The sequence below is a fragment of the Aythya ferina genome, assembly GCF_964211825.1.
Source record: "Aythya ferina genome assembly, chromosome: 19".
In the NCBI taxonomy this organism is placed as follows: domain Eukaryota; kingdom Metazoa; phylum Chordata; class Aves; order Anseriformes; family Anatidae; genus Aythya; species Aythya ferina.
Genome location: NC_140309.1, coordinates 5,877,295 through 5,890,764, shown reverse-complemented (window position 1 = coordinate 5,890,764; position 13,470 = coordinate 5,877,295). Strand labels below are relative to the sequence as shown.

Below are 13,470 nucleotides of genomic sequence, written 5' to 3'. Positions count from 1 at the left end.
CTGAACTGGCAGAACAATCTCCTGGAACTAAAACCAAGAATACCTTTATCTTCAGCAACCTGCCGGGAGATGTTCCACAGCCAGCTTTCTCCACAAGAGCCAGGTTACAGTGTCTGTGTATGACAGCAACTGAAGCAAAAGCTTTTGTCTTTTAAAACAGACTAGTTCACATACAGCACAGTAGACTCCAGCCTGAATCCATTTAATATCAGACACTGAGCAAGAAGCCATTCAAGACAAAGGAGCCCAAACCTGTGATATTATTTGCTATATACCAGGGAGATGGTGGGTGCAGATGTTCACATAGGACACCTAATTAGAACAGATACATTAGAGAAATTAGAATTTCTTCAATAAGGGTCTAGTCCTACTCCCTGGTCTCTTTCAACTACCAGTTATTTCATATGCCTTTTCCCCTTTTCACCCATGAAACCAACCTGTGTGGCAGACATTTGTTAAACCTCATGTCGTCCCTGTCTTATGAGAGGAGTACAGACCACTGCCACCACTTGCCAGATCGGTGGTTTCACTGAAGTTTCACATTACTTGGCTACACATGGAGCCAGGGTTGGAACTAGAAATAATGCCCACAGTCCTCTCGTAGTCCTCTCCCATCGGCCACGTTCTTCTGAGCTTGCTTTACCTGCATATCAGGAAGTTTGTGGGCCACTACAGAGACAGAGAACAGATTGCCCACAAATGGTGTCTTCAATCACTCAACTTTTATCGCTGAGAGACAGTAGCTTCCCTCCCTGCCTCCTTGAAAAGCTTTTAAAATAAACACAGGTACATTAGAACAACAGCCCTTCAAAAGGGTCCCTTCCTCCCCCTCACCTTTCTTGCTCTCCTGTCATTAGGCAGAGCAGAGCCATCCTTACATGTGACATTTGGACAGATTGACTTAAGCTATTTACTTTAAGCTTTTCTCTCTCTCTTCCTCCCATTCAGGATCACTTTCATTCATTTTTCAAGTGTCTCAAATTTCTTTTGCTAAATCCATAGATTGGGCGATTCCGACTGCGGTGGTGCATGCAGCATTCTGGTTAAAGCACCACCCTGCAGCCTCCCTGCTCCTCCTGTCACCCCCTTCTGCTTAGTCTATATTCACTAATTCTGCTGGCAGGGGGAAAAATACACTAGGAGTGGAAAGGCAAATCTCACTTTTAAAAGGCAATTCTATTTTCTTATCATAAAGGCTGCCTTGCTGGTTAAACTATGCAGAAACTGTCTTCTGGACTTCAGAGTCAGTGGGTCAGGCTCTGATTTGAGTTATATCAATAAAAGCAATTGCTTTGGGGCAACCCTTTATAAGTACATTTGAAACCCATGTGCTCACCTGGTTAAGGATGTCTTCCCAAACCAAATCCTAACCCAGAATTGCCACATTAATGTCAAGTGGAACTGACAGGTGACAGAGTTCAGACTCTGAATTCCATCACAAGGGTTTTGTCTTGCTCCCAGCAGCAGAAAGCCACCAAGCAGTTTCCTGATTTACATTCTTTGCTCAAGAGAAGCCCAGAAGCTTTGCTGGGTAGGTTGAAGGTGCAGTGGAACAGATATATGTCTGAAGTGAGGATGTGTCATGCTGTTCTGAACTAAATCTGCCTTAAAGCACTGCTGACCAAAGCATGGTATTAAATTCTGACTAGGAATTATAGAAAATTAAGACCAAGGAGAGACAAAAAAAATCCTTGACCCTGCCAAGATCTTTTTTTTGGTCACTCAAATATCTCTGCGCCGTGGTTTTTAGAGTATGAGAAGGAGGGGAAAGGTAAAGCGCTGAGAGGAGAAAACTGGGCTTATGTCTCTGGATTTGCTGCCATCATTCCCCCTCCTCCTCCCCCCCCCCCCTTTTTTTTTTTTTACGGTAAATACTCAGGTTCTAAAGGACAGTGGTACCTGGGGGAGGTAAACCAGAGTTTCTAATGGGAGAATTGAAGAGATTTTTACAAGGAGGGCTTCCAACTCTTGGCGCTATGCTAGTTTCCTGCAGAAACCAGACAAGCATGGTAAGCCCATCATCATGTGGGTAATGCAGGTTCCTTGTGATTCTCTCTACTTGTAACAGAGAAGAAATCAATGCGGACACAAGATGATCTGTCCCTGCAGCATAGATGGATACGGAAAGACCCTCTGAACACCAGTCAGAGGAGTCAAAAACAACTACAAAATGTTTAACTCTGTTCCTAACAAAGAGCCAACCCCCCATCTTTCAACAGAAAGTAAGAACACTGTTTTCAAGTCAACTGGTTTTCACATTGTCTGTCCTTGGTTTTGGTGGCCTTTAGTATCTGTTCCAGCTTCCCTCTTACCCAGGTGAAAATGCTGCTGCTCCCTTCTGCCAAAACAGGACAGAGGAGCCAGAGTTTTTCAACCTCATACCATACCGAACCTACAGATGCCTAATGGGTGACCTCAATATCTAACAAAGCCAAATAATAGCTATAGCTCTTATATATGTTACATTTAGTACTAGGACCTAGGAATTCCCAGAATTTACGGAAAGTTGCAGGAATCAGAAAGCCTGCTACAGTGAGATATCAAATCCTGGGGCCTTTTATGGGAAACCATGTTTGTCAGAGATGGGCAGGGCCTGGGAATATTTTTCATTTTTTTCAGCTGAATGCTTTTTTCCCATGTTCATGTTGCTTTGATGCTCTCTTTTCGCACAAGCTTGCCAGCCTTCCTATTACCGTGGCTTACATAAGTTATGGCAGCAGATAGTGGTCCCAGTAGAGACCAGGGCTCTGTTGTGACAAGGGCTGGACAAAAATCGGCATGCTACCCTGTCACCATGAACTTTGGCAAGCCGTTCTCTCTCCCAGCCACTCTTTTCCTCTCCTTGATCGTTCCTGTTCAACAGCAACTGGAAGATCTTGGGTACTTCCTCAAGTTTCTGTATTAACTCCTCCTAGGGAAAATGTGGTCTAAATCACCTCTTTTCAGGACACACAAAAGGGGGGATAGAGGGAAAGAACTAGAGATGCGGGAGCAGGTGAGTGAGGTTAAGCAATGCCCATATTACAGAATGGTCACACTGGCACATGGTCATTGGGTAAATGGGGCTGCGGTTTGAGGTATTCTTGGGACAGCAACTCACGTTAAATTTAAAGCTTTTTGTGTGGAGATAGAGTTTGAATTAGGGGAAATGCTCAAAATATATAAACAGGAACTAGTCTTGCAGAGAAGATAAGCTGTGGAGTAGGGGGCTGTCTCTTCCAATGTGTATTTAGTGTCTACCACAGTGGGGACTAATCTCTTTTTAGGCTTCTAGATGCTGGGCCTCTCTTAGTGTGTATACTGCCATAATACACATAACTACTTCCTTCCATTGACTGCCTTTTTGTTGCATTGTTTTGTGTAATTGACTCCCTTTTTCATCCAGAGGCCAAAGAGTGATTATTGGAGATTGCCAGCTCCAGACCTGAATTGTTTCATTCAGGAAGTTAATTAAAATCAACCCACCTCTTTAGAAAACCCTTTCGAATATACTGTAGATGCTCCTTTCATCTCAGCATTACATTTTTTTATTTTTTTTTTAATCAGTGCTCTTTAAATCATGGAAATAACTTGGCAAAGAAGCTGAATTACAAGAAAAATCAGTTAGGAACCTAGGTAAAGGCATATAATAGGTCTTTAGAGGAGAGGAATGAATTTAATTGAGTGAAAGCTCAGAAACCCCAAAAGTAAACTCAGGGTCATCGGCATGCTTCTTTCACTTATCCCTCAGTTGCACTTCATAGATCCAGGCTTCCTTTTGCTCTGCTGTTATCACACTTTCCTTTTCCTGTGATTTATTAACTGTGGAACTGTCAAATTATGAAACTGAGGTTCTAGAAATACTTATTAATGTTTGAGAAATTCATTTCACACTTGAATACTTTTTCTAACACTTACTAATGTCCCTCATTTTGGTCATGTGGGTCTACAGGGCAAGAAAACAAGGTATCTTATTATATATTTAGCATGTGGAGATGAAGGATGAAAAAAATTTATTTTAACCCCCCCTCAATCGTTGCAGCAACTTTATACATTTGCATCTTGAGCTGCTGTATGTGGTGACTGTGTGTGTATACGTACATAAGCAGGGCAATGTCTGTATGTTCAGTGACACCATTCCAGCTTCCTTTCAGTTGCTATTAGGAAAGCACTTCTAATCCCCTCTGAGAAGCCTGAACATATAATTCCTTTCATGCCAGTTTTGTCTTCCTCGATTTGGAAAACACTGACCTTCCCCCTATGATTCTGATGGAACTTGTAATTCAAAAGGCATTTCTGTTTATTATTACCCTGTTAGTGTACAAGAATCATCAGGGATGCCAATACTGCTAAAGCAACACAGTTACTTTCTAAGCTTTCTGTTGCAGTTTTGTACTGTGAATCAAAGTAAGTGATAGATATATGGTGATTACTTTATTCACTATTTAATCAGAATAACACATCTAAAAAAATTCTGAATAAAAATAAAAATTATTTGCCTTGAGTTCCTTGAGAGTAGTTCTCCCAATTTATTTCCCACACAAAGTTTTCTGATGCAAATTGATTTAAAGCGTAGAAACAAAGAACACCAATAATGTCAACATTTATAAATTTTCTCCTACAGGACTGGAACATTTCTACTTCTTATTTCAGAATGAGACTCAGTTTTGAAATGTGTTATGTTAAAACAGTATCAAATTTAACAGTCTAAACTGGTACATTCTGACTTAGTTAACATGAGGTTTTCCTTCAAAACATAATTTTGCACAGAATACTGAGCTCTGTGTTTCCACCAGCATTAATGAAGTCAGGTTTAGTATTTAACCTAATCTGCTCAAAAAAGTCCTATACCCTGCATACTTAGAGAGACATCATCTGATAGGAAATGGCTGCAATACCTCTAGCTTTCCTAAAATGCTGACAGTTTCAACCGTTTCTTAAGAAATACTAACTGGGTACTGCAGCTTTAAACAGATGCTTCTGCTTTAAAATAAGACCTTCTTTGGCTGAAATGGATGGCTTCTTACAAATAAAGCAGTGGTATTGCTGGCAGAACATTGAAGGTTACCCAAAGAACTGAGTGACCACCAGACCTTTTTCCTTAAGATATCTCTGCATAGTGCTTTTCTCCCTCTGCTGCCTTACTGTTACCATCTATGATTTCTTAAGGACCATAACATTTTTATTTTCTTTTCCAGGGAAGTATTTCATGCCAGCATTGGGAACATGTTTTTTGTTTGTTTGTTTGTTTGTTTTTGTTTTTGTTTTCAAAGCCAAGTTTCTGCTTTGAAACACTAGCAACCATTTACAGCTTTTCATGTTTGATAAGCCACTCCTGATGAAAACTGATTGGAACTAAAAAACACTTCTACAATGCACAGGTGTCCACTGCAAGCTCAAAATATCAGACCTAATGATAATAGGAAAAACAAAAACAAAAACAAAAACACACCTTTTTGCATCCTTCCAGATCTGACAATACCATTTATGGAATGATGAAAAGAAGAAAGCAGTGGATTGACAGCAGTAACATGGAAGACATCCTTTATTTTTCTTACCTGCTATGAGAGGTCTGAATTCTGGCTTTGTTTAATCCCTCACAGAAGCTAATGATGGAGTGTTTGTTCTGCCTTCTCTTCTCTTTAAGCTGAGGACAAGACTAAAAGTTAATAGAATAGACAGAGAATCCTTGCTGAGACCCAGTCCTGATTACAGATGTCCCACGTATCTGCATGCCACTCAATGCAGACGTCTTCAAATCTGCCAATTTGTGTACATATAAGTGCTTAGTTTTGGTATATATGAAAATGCTCACACATGAATATAAGACCACCCCCCCAAGTCTGTACACACAAGTTCAGCAGATCATTTAGATTAGCACATGCCCATCTGAAAGTCTGTCTTTGAGGGTCTGTCCTTTGGTTTTTTCTTTGCTACTGCTCTTCATTGTTTTGTACTGGAAGACTTCCACACTTGTGTTATGTGAAAAAGCTCTAGTTATATTAGCTAACTACTGCTTCTTCCTTAAAAACATATACATTGGTTACTATCCACTTTGTAAATTGCCCTGGATTTGATGAATTCAACTTATTTTTTGTGTGGAACAAATTTTGAAAGATTATCTTCATGCACATTTTTAAGCTTCATGGGAGACTTCTCCAGCAAAATATTTATTTGTTTTAATGTTATTTAGCATCCATGAATCTAAAAGCATTTCATAGCTATCATTCACTGATCAACTCATTAATAATGACTTAGCTTGTTATTAATGCTTTCATTTCACAAAAGCAGAAGAGATGCAGGTATTTGAAAGAAGGGCTATTATTTTTAGAAAGGTTCACCATGTAGAAGAACTCAGTTTGCTGAGAGCTCAGCTCTTCTAAAAAATCTGTCTACAAGGGTCAGAAAGAAACTATTAAAATGCCCGACACCTATTAATCTACTCCTCTTTTAGGTATGTAACCGTGAACTGAGCTCTTTTGAAATAAAATCTCTCATACCTGTGAGATCACGTATTAGAAAACTGGTCCTGATGTGCTCAAAAAGTTGGTCCCAAAATACATACCCCTACACAAATAATAATGTAATACTTATTTTTGCCTCCCAAATATTTTATTTTAGGGAAATGCAACAGGAAAGAATAAAAGTAAAATTCCTATTTGAGAAAGCACAGCATGTGCAACTTTTCTGTAACAGGCAGCAAAAGGTCTAAGAACAAAAAAAAAAGGAATACTGAGATCTGCACACACGGAGATTCTCATAAATTAGCTCAGAAAACCAAAGGTAGAGCACTGCGTGCCATGGAAGGCTAGTATCATAAAATATTTTTTAAAGTCCTTTAACAATATTAAAGTCCTGCTTGGAAACAACTATTGTAATACAAATTTTCCTTCTCCTCGCTTGAAAATCAATTGTGGAGCTCTTTTCTTTGTTATAAATTTTCAAAACTCTAAAAAAATGGACTCAGTTCCCACCCTGGAAAAATGAACGAAAGTGCTTAATCCATTGGCATTTGTGCACAAAGTGCATTTGTTGTGCTGCTGAATGTAACACGATCTGAACCAAGAAAGGAGAATGAACGCTTTGCGGCCCCTGATGGATTTCAGATTTATTAGACACTGGAATGTTTTTTTTCCCCCCTTGTCTATAAGAACATGGTGTGTAAGATGATAAAGGGCAGGAATAAAGGGAGCAGACGTTGTAGCCTTTAAAATTAAAAGAACCGTCTCTAGATTTTGAAAGTGTCAATGTACATAGAAAAAAACACAACAGCCTAAATATAAGCATTGCCTTATTCGGTCTGCTTTCCTTTTGGAAAGAAAAACATTTTGCAACCACTAACAAAGCTATGGACATGTGACTAATACTACTTTTATTTTCCTATATGGAGAAAAACATCATCACAAAGCATAAATGGAATATTTATGCTGTAAGATAATACACACATACCTGTAAATTATGAGTGCAAGATGTAATAATTCATCTTTAGTTTCATTACTCATGCACTATGGAGCTTTCAAGATTAGGGATAGATTTGTTATGCCACTACATTCCAGTATATGTTTTCCCTTCCTTAACCCTCTCTCTCTTCTCTGGCACACACATTCTATACAGTAGGAGCAATTTTCTTTGCACCAACACATACAGACTGTATAAGCTACACAGGACTGGCATCGTTTTCAAAGGACATATTCATGATACATTTCATGACGTTAACGAGGTTGAAAAAAATTAGCTCAGGGTGTAGGGATGTAATTTCAAATACATTTTTGGGGAAAGTTTCCTATTCAGAGAAGAGCTCCAAGGTGTAGTATTAATAAAAAGCTCCTTTATTCTAATGTTACAGGATTGTTCTCTTGAGCTGCCAGGATGGGAACCACAGTGGTCTGCTTGTAGTAGTGGTAGTTTTGTTTCAGTATCTATATGTCCCTTTGTGAAAAGGAATAGCAAAAGTCTGGAATGAATTGCTTCAATAATTAGAATTCCTATGAAAATGTAAACAACAAAACTATTCACTGAAAGCAAACTAATGTTTAATATATAAGCAGCAGAATAAACAAGCTCTGTTCTTCTATTTTTGACTCTGTATGTATTCTAAATGTCTGAAAGCGATGTGTCTGACAGAGATGATGAGACCAAGGAGACAATTTAGGCTAGTGTTCCAAGCACAGGGACTCCAGACTCCTGAAACGTCTGCTAGGGTCTGCTACTGAGTTATTGTGTAATCTTGGGTGAGTCATTTAAATTCTTTATGCGCTGATTTCACCAGTCTGTAAAATAGGTGTAATCCTCCCCCATTTACCTCAGCCAGCAAAAATATCTATAAAGCATCTGAGATGACATGTAATATTCAGGCAAATTTTTCTTCAGTAAGAAATTCTCTGTACAAGCTATATTTGTCCACAGAGCTTTTTGTCCTGCAAATCTCTGCCCCCAGACACATACATACACAGTCATGTCAGTTCTGCCTGAAAGAGGAGATGAACACACCTTTATTGTGAAATCAAAAACATCATTCTGCTACTCTAACTGCAGAAGAGAAATTGTTTTAACAATCAGACATCAAGTCTTTTCAAGGAGACTTCGTATAAGCCCAAATCTTTCTTGTCTTGATCAAATGAGCGGTCCCAGTAAAAATCAGTAGGATACGTCAAGCCATTAAGGAAAGCAGGATCTGGCCTCCTGTAGAGCATTGAGGTAAAACAGACACACTACTGCAGTTTGCATTGGACAGTTCTCAATTAGAATGTCAAGATTTATAGTGTATTTTATCCGTTTTTCATTCTTCCCTGTTCATTTTAACTTTTGACCTACAGTTATTGGCAGAAGGGGGCTTGTCCCAAAGGGCCATTAGTCCCCTCCAAAGAGGCCTTCTAAGAAGTGAAAAAAAAGAGGGTGGGAAGCAGGTCTCTTTGTAACAGGACCCCTCCTCCTTCTCTAAAATGCCTACACACTCAACATAGGGTACAAAAAAACAGTAGACTGTCTGGATTTTCCTTCCATAAGTGGCTAAGGTCTTGCACTCTCCTTGTTCTGTCCTGCCCTGCCAAGAGATTGGATGAATATAAATCCTGTAGAAAGGGTAAACACTAATTTTGTCCAAAACTCTTCACAGAGCTAAATCAAAGGAAAACGAAGGTTATAAATGTGGGAAATCTATGCTGAGATCCCAGTAAGAGCCACGGGAAGATGTGGCATACAAATTTTCTCCGGAAGGCGGGAGTTCACAAATCTCTCAGCCAACACAGGATGTATCATCTTTACAGTTACATGATAGAAGAACATAAGTAGCAGATACATTCTTGAATTTGAACAAAACTGTATGGGAATGGATAGATTTACCCAGGTCAGATAGCCCTGCCCAATGCATACCAAAAAAGGAGACGATAGCTGCATCAGAGAGGATCCTACTGGTATGTAGCTTGACATTTCTCAAGGAGAAAAGAAACCTTAAAATTGCTAAAGTATCAAATAGGATCAATGATCTTGCTGTAGGACTGTGCTGGTGATACAAATTAAGGGCAGTACTGTAAATGTGGAGGGCCAGAGTATTCTAGGGGAAGAACTCTATGATTCTGGGCATTTAGAGCGTCAGAGACAAGATGAAATATAATAGGATGAGATCTCAGGCTGTGCAGTTTGGGATTAATGACAGCAACGCTCTGCAGTGTGCAAGGTGCTCCTCAGCTGGAGACGTCCTTTCAGCAGAGAGGTTCTCCAAGGGCCTTCCCATGGATGCAGGGGGACAAAAATAACACAGCTGGCTTTAGAATAGCACTAGCTTCATTTGCATAAGGGATTATATAACATAGTTGCCTCTAACAACAGACGACTAGTTTGATGAACCAGAAGGTCCCTTCCAGTCCTATTGTTCCTGCTATTCCCAAAGTTAAATTAACACCAACCTTGCCTAGCAACATCATGTTCCTCTGTGTGTGGAGATGGAGTTTGCCCTGGAGCTCCTGGGATGAGATGTCTCTTCTTAAATGGGAACTGAAAAGCCTCACAACGAAATAAGTAAGTAGGAGAGGTGCCAGATTAATTAATTAATTTATTTATTTTTAAATAATGGATTTAAATCCTCCTGCTTTTGGGGGCTGAAGGGCCTGTAATGATACCATGTGCAGTAGGACACCAACCTTAAATTCACCTCAGGAGTGGCTCGCGGCCTGCTGCACGGTGTTCAATCATCAGGGCACCTGTTATCCTCTGCCAACCTGAAGCAATTGGGGCAGAAACAGTCAGTCTGGGAAAGTGACTTTTCTCCAGAAAACAGAAACTAACCCAGTGTCTCCAAGCTCTTCCCTCCAAGCCTAGTTTATCACAGCCTTCTCTGCCTGTCAGGAAGACAGAGCTTCCAAACCCCACAGCCCTCATCGCATGCAAATCCCAGAGCCTGGCAGCACTCTCTCCCACCTATGTCATACACATATTATATATAGGTACATATTTTAAAATAGAGTATGTGACATGAGGTGAAATGCAGCCCCTGTCCCTGATGGATACTGCTCTGGGGAGGCTGTGAGGGGAGGGGGGGGGGGTGCTCTGACTGGACCTGCTGCCACTGCCATGTTGGGTGCTAAGGCGAGGAGCCAGGCTGCCTCATGGCACAGGACAGCGTGAGGGAAAACAACATGGGATTAGTGCGTGTTACCGAAATGGGGAAGCCCTGTGTCTCTGGTGGTAGTGGCAGTGCCTTGTTGCCTGCCTCTGGGTCTCTTCAGGACCTGATTTTAGGCATAAAGCTGCTGCCAGGCCTCAAGCTGAGTAACAGTTGGGGGAAAGCTGTTTCCTGTGGTAGCAGACCGGCGGAAAGCTGACAGAGTCATCTCAGAGCACACAGCCCAGCGCAAAGGCAAGTAAGTGAAATAACAGCAATTTAAAATGTGTGGGAATAGAAATTCTCCTTCCCTGGCTTCCCCCTGCGCTGTGGGCAGGCTCCTGCGGAGCTGAGGGGAGGAAGAGGCACTCGGTGGGCAGTGCTTCTCTGCCCTGATCTCACCATGGCCCGAGGCTGGGGTGCTGCTCTGTCACTGCTGCCTGCCCCAAAAGAATAGTCTCCAAGACAGAAACAGTGTTTCAGCCCGTGTCACCTCTTTTCCTGTAAATCCAGGATCGGAGAGAGGCTTTAGAAATGGCTGCAGATGGCAGCTCAGTTTCAGAGCAGCACCGTGCTGGCATTCGTTGGCTGGGGTAGGTTTAGGTTGTGGGGCAGGTGGCAGGAGCTGATGGGAACAATGTGCTGCTCCGTCTCCTCTCACCTCCAGAACAGCAGCAGTAGCAACTCAGGAGGGGGTTGTTGCAAGGACACGACTGCCTGCCAGGTGTCACATCCTCAGTGTGGAGCTCGAGGGGAGGAAGCTGAGGACACCTTCATCTGGGGAGTAGCTGCCCCAGCTACCAGCAGGTACCTGGCCCCAGCTTTCTGGTGAGATTCACAGAGCAGTTCAGTAAAGCAACAATTTGCTCCCAGGACCCAGAGCGGAGCCCACCTACTCATTCCTCAGAACAGCCATCAGACGATAATGACTTTCAGTCAATGCTGTAGCTTTGAACAGATGCCTAGAGGTGAAAGGATCTGTATTCCATTACTAGCCCCTTGAACTAGCTGGGGTCCCCTAGGTTAAATATTTTTAGCAACAGCTTGTTTACATGTCAAACTTGTCAATGAGCTTCTGGGGCACTGCTGCCACAAAGCTGTGTCAGTGGCAGCCGGTGAGCTTTCTCTGTGCACTGAGCTAAAGCCTTCTAAAGGGCTTGTCAGATATATTCTTCCTACTGTGTCACAAGAGCAAGACTAATTTCAAAGAAATGCTCTTTATTTCTACTTAAAACTGCTAAGGAAAATATCCAGCACTGTCTTTTTTCTTGTCATCTGTTCGACAAGTGTCTCATAAAACAAATTGAGAGGTTTAAATCTCCGAGACAAAAATCAATAAGAGGATAAGTAAAGAATAGGAGGAAGTCAGCAGGCTGAGATTTATTTCACTGGAAATGTTTTTTCAATGGATTTACTAATAAATCTAAAGTGGCTGGTGCAGCTGCCTTTGATATGTGGTATCCCCTTTACTTAGATGAAAGTTGCACATGAAAAGGAGCTTTGAATACTGATTTTTACAAGGGTGTAAATCAGGGAAGCCCCACACGTTACATATACCACCAGCATCTGCTTCAGGTAGAAGTTAAGAGAAGGGATTTGTTTGCGTGCCAGAGTTTTTCACTGTAATTTTGCCCTTTTCTTTATTATAGTGCAATAGTTGTGCTCAGGGCTTGCTGTGCTGGATGCTGAATATTGTGATGTAATAAAATCATCTCTGTCCCAAAGAGTTTATGGAATTTCAAGGGCAGGAAACTCCATTGAAGTATTAAATAGGGACTGACCAACAATGAAATCACAGGGAATGAAGTATGTGATGGTGGAACTGAGCTGTGGTATTTCTTGAAATTCCAGTGAATGTTTCCATTATGGTGATGGGAAACTGAGAAAAATTTAAATTAAATGCGTGATTCAAAAAGGATTTACAGACAGACAAAATGAAATAAACTCCTGAAACAGTCCAGAGAAGGTCTGTCAGTCATTTTCAGGTTGATTCCACAGCTGGACTATGCTGTAGGAAGTACGGATGTTACCCTCAGTGATGGTAATGCTAGATGTTACTGACTATCTGCATAGATTGCACCCCAGTCCAGAATCCTGCTGCACATTCCCAAGGACTGTGATCTCTTACAGAAGCCCAGTATATGAAAAGGAAGCTATACTGAGTTCCTTGTTGACTAATATTAGTGGGTTACTCCAGTTGGCACATACGACAGATGGCTGTGGGTAGGGAGCTTGTTGCTGGGTCTGTGTATATGCATATGTGCTAGGAGGGGTTCCAGAATGGCACGGTTCACTATTCTATTTCAAATTAAACAAATACTCTTGGATGCTTTTACAGTGTCAGATGGGAAACCAGCCAGAAACTAGCTGATCTCTTATTGTTCCTTGTTCTTCAATTGATTTTGCATTTTTGGAAAGATTTCTCTGCACCAGACATGTATCAGTACATGGTTAAGCTCCGTTGTTCCAGTTCACAAATTTGATGTTAGGAAGAAACGTCGAAAGTGAGAGTAAATCAACAGATATGGTCATTTTCATCCCCTTCTATGGATTTTCTTGTGTCAACTTGAGAAACATTTCACAGCTAACTGTGAAAACTGGCACCTCATTACCTACTTTATTATTTCTTATGACTTATTAAGGATTATTATCATTGTTCATTATCCTTTTTAATAGTGCATATCGTGGCTATTGTATCCTGTTATTACTGGAGAGTAGTAGCAAACTCTTACATTTAGGACATTTAAACAGTTTGTATTTAAAAATTCCTGTGGCTATTATTCTGAAGGGCACATCCAGTACTGTGATTTGCAGAAGGTTTTGAAAATGGAAAGAGGAAGAACGTTGAATGAAAACTGTGTGATTAAATGCTAAATGGCTGTGTCATAAAG

At 40.9% G+C, this 13,470-nt stretch overlaps 1 protein-coding gene and 1 long non-coding RNA gene across 2 annotated transcripts in view; one reads left to right on the top strand and one right to left on the bottom strand.

The window, feature by feature from the left end:
- Positions 1-5,432: 5,432 nt before the first annotated feature.
- Positions 5,433-10,941, bottom strand: LOC311421260. The gene is made up of 3 exons (XR_014684768.1): positions 10,634-10,941; positions 10,119-10,196; positions 5,433-5,626 (listed from the first exon to the last, which is right to left on the bottom strand). It is a non-coding gene; the product is annotated as an uncharacterized lncRNA (long non-coding RNA).
- The window catches only part of MYL10 (myosin light chain 10), a 94,911-nt gene continuing 91,974 nt past the window's right edge, over positions 10,534-13,470 (top strand). The window contains exon 1 of the mRNA XM_084492964.1: positions 10,534-10,838. The gene's annotated coding sequence lies outside the window, so the exon portion shown is untranslated. The remainder of the gene's footprint in view (positions 10,839-13,470) is intronic.